The sequence below is a fragment of the Ornithodoros turicata genome, chromosome 3 (genome assembly GCF_037126465.1).
Source record: "Ornithodoros turicata isolate Travis chromosome 3, ASM3712646v1, whole genome shotgun sequence".
In the NCBI taxonomy this organism is placed as follows: Eukaryota; Metazoa; Arthropoda; class Arachnida; order Ixodida; family Argasidae; genus Ornithodoros; species Ornithodoros turicata.
In genome coordinates this window covers 58,194,395-58,198,333 of record NC_088203.1, presented here as the reverse complement: position 1 = coordinate 58,198,333, position 3,939 = coordinate 58,194,395, and positions in this window count along the sequence as shown.

Here is a 3,939-nt window from a genome sequence, read left to right as displayed (position 1 = left end):
CCGACATATCCTCCAACATATAGGGAAATAATAGCTAAACAATATCATATCAAAACGAGAAATGGACACCACATTTAATCAAAGAAGATATTCTTAATCAGTATGATTACAATCAAAATTACAGGTTGTATTATAAAAAGTCTAATATTCCTATACATGACCACCATCACTGCAATAGCGGGATTTTAATTGCAAGTGCCGATAGATGTATGTAATTAATTGTGAACAGCAAAGACCCTGGAAGACCATGGGACACGAACGACAAGAATGACACAAACACAAGGGGAAATAAAATCTAGGACGTTACATTTAATCAAAGAAGATATTCTTAATCAATACTATTACAATCAAAATTACAAGTTTTATTATAACAAGTCTGAGTCACGATCACTATTATTACAACACAAATAATTTCCTCATTATCATGTTTCTTATTAAATGTTTTAAGTAATTTTAAGTAATATAAGAGCATTGTTCAGAGGAAACAAGTTAACTTTGATCTTCAGTGACATGCCACAAAGCCGTAAGCCAGTTTATAGTATAGTTTTAGCTTGTCCATAAACAGCGCGATGGCCTTCTAATATGATTTAGATCGCACCTTCTGTAATATAGAAGTTCAGCTGAGGATGGCGGTTGCCATTCTTGCCAGTTTACCAAGAGAACACTTCCGTGTAACGCGTCAATCGCGTTGTCGTTCGACATCAGCCGCATTCCCACATCAACGTCCACAAGCTTGCGCACGTTATAAACGTCCCACGCGTACTCGGTCAGCCACTTTACAAAAAATTGCATACTTCCAACGTAGACCGAGCGCTAACACAGATGAAAAAAAAGGCAACGCAAATACGAACTACGAACAACGTGCACAACAGAAAAGCAGTGGAAGCAGTCGCTAGTGGCTATGGGGCTACAATCCATACTTGTAGGACAGACGGTGGCACTAACCGCAGCGTTATCTATAATCGCCGCAAATGTTCAAAGATATGTCTCAACCTTTTTCAAGATACAAAAATGTGATGCGCATAAGAAATTAACGAAACCAAATATTGCACAGGGTACGTGGCACAGATACACGATACACCATATCAAAAAACATGCCAGGCCAAGCTTGCCAAGACTGGTCAAGACGACAACGGCAACACCGGCGGGCTTCGCATGCGTCCGTACCGTAGACTGTACAAGTGCCATAAAAATGCCTAAAACAAAAAGGTACAAGCAGTATCTTTATGATACTGCATATAATGTCCCTACTCAAACGAAGTGCCGATTCAAAGCCCAAGAAGCAGCACAAAGTGCTGTTGACACATTTGTGCAAAGTTCTTCTGCATGTAGTATCATGAATCCGACATATCCGACAGTGATGAGGATATGTGACCGACGCCTACAGCGACAGCCCCAGACGTAAGTCAAGAACGGAGTGACAGAGAGTGTGGTGCAGCTCGTGATGCTTATGCTATGGTGAACTACTTATGCCTTTGACGACAACGATGTGCTAACGGATCTCGAAGACATGAACACCACAGAGCGTGACGACGGATTGCGAGACTGTAATGACAACAGTTCGGAAGACTCTTCACCAAACGGTGACGACTGCTCCTGCCGAGAATCCGAAGGTGCTTCGGAGGCAAGAAATGAACTGGTGAGTACCATTGATACGCCAGAAATGGTTTCATTCGCGGGAATAATAGCGTTATTAGAGTGACCTTGTAGCAGTGAGCAGTGTAGTGACCAGCGCTCTTGTTTCCGCCATCCCACTGCTGCTTCATCAACTGCGACATTCACAAGCTGTGTGTCCAGTCGTCCATCATCCACAAGCCGTCCTCATTCTCCTCTTCATGGTATCGACGCGGACCTCAACCGCATGCACGGCTCCGCGTCTGAGGGGGGTGATGTGGCGGCCCTGGACGACGACGACGACGACGACGCGTCCCTGCTGCCGCGCGCTACTGCGCGTGGCAGCCAGTTCTACCGGCACCGTGCTAGCGAGAGGCCACGCACATCTGCCCTGTCAGGACTCGTGTGGAGGAAGACCCTCCTCTACACAATCAGTGAAAACCAGCACCCCCCTTCCCGCAGTGGACTCCCAATCATCATTCCCGTTTATCACTGGCGTTGATCATGCGCTCTTTTAATAGATCGTTCACACACCGTCCTGTTTGTATTTCATAAAGCCCGCCACTTGATAATGGCGTGGAAATGGGGACTGACTGTCATGGCGTCGTCACTGCTGCGTTCGAACGCAAAGTTACCGCTTTCGCCACTGAATGCGGCAATACTTTAGCGGCGGCAAGGCGGTTTCAAGTATCAGAAGTAAATTTCAGAAGGTGGCTGACGCAACAGGGGGAGATCAAGAATTGCGTCAGCGCAGTGGTTTTTGGTGCGTTGTGTCAGACGATGTTGTCGTGCACGCTTTTAAAACGCATGGTTTGTCTAACGCTTTGAACGGAACACAATGAGCTGTGGGAAGATATGGACAAAAAAAGAACAGCTGCTAAGAAAGCGGTGACGAATAAATGGTGTTCTGCATCATTTCTAACTGTTATATTGCCTCCCAATTTCTCCTTACTTTTTCCCAAAATTAAGTACAGTGAATTCGGGGTCGTCTTAGATTCGAGAAAATACGGCTCTAAATCCCTATTGAAAAATCCTAGAGGAATTCTCACAAGAAACATTCTACAGAATCGTACGAGAAATTCTATGGGTTTACGCGCTGCAGATTCTCGCAGGTTTTGTCATAGAATTTCTCACAGGGTCCCTATGAGATCTCATAAACGCTTATGAACAAACTTTCGAAATTGTGTAGAAATTGTTTACAGAACTGTAGACAGGGTAGGTTAGAATCGTATAGGAATTCTATACACCCTTTATCTGGACGGAACCCATTTTCAATAGATATTTGATTACTGTTTTCTATAGAAGATGTATTCAGAAAAGTAGAGAGTGTTTCTATTGAAAATATATATAAAACCACCTTTCATTTTCTATACAGCTACTATGCAACGGCAGTGCAGAATCTGTACAGGATTGCTATAAAGTAGCTGCTATATATAGAAGCGGCTGTATATAATGTCAGATAAATGAGACCATCAAGTAGAAACAGATAATTTTATTGCACAGCCCTGGATTGCAAAAACATATGTACATTCTACACACATACATACATTCTACAATACTTAGCTTCATAACTCCAGCAGCATTGAAGCAAGAATTTTTTTAATGACACCGGACGAGGTGCCATACTAGCTGGATGTGTAGTCTGAAAGGGAAAACAGAAAAATGAAAATCAGTTATCATGACTTCACATTTAGCACAACCAAGAATACATTTCTAGAGATTACAGACTAATCTATAAATCAAACATGGGTACGTACTGAGAATTGCATCCAGCCGTTTGCGATCCTGCCCAGGTTTCACCGGCGCTTCTTTCTTGACATTTGACTGCATTCCGTAGAGAGACCTATTTCTCAGTTCTTCAGTGTCAAATAATGAACGAGTGATGTTTCGTGCAAACTTGCAGGCGTCTGTCAGGAAGGTGTTGCGGAGACGCTCCAAGACTGATTTACTCACAGGGACACCGTCCCCAATGTCCTCCTAAAAAGCAGCAAGAGAAACATCAAACAATCAGTTTGTAGGCTGCAGGGTATACTTGCACGCTGCAGCACAAAATTTTGAAGACTATGGAAACATAGAAATCATAAGGAGAGGCTAGAAGAAAAGCTGGGGGAGAGAGAGTGATGGGGGACAGCAAAGGATATTTACCGGAGCTGTTCCCTCTCTCAGCGTCCGGACATGAAGGGCGCCATGGTCGATATTTTAGCTTCGGATACGACTTTTTGACGGCCATTGCTTCTGTTTATCCATTCTAAGTAACTTTTCCGGTTCCGGAACCATGCGATCCATGATGGCACGGTGTGCGGTGGGGTGCGGGTTGCGGTGGTG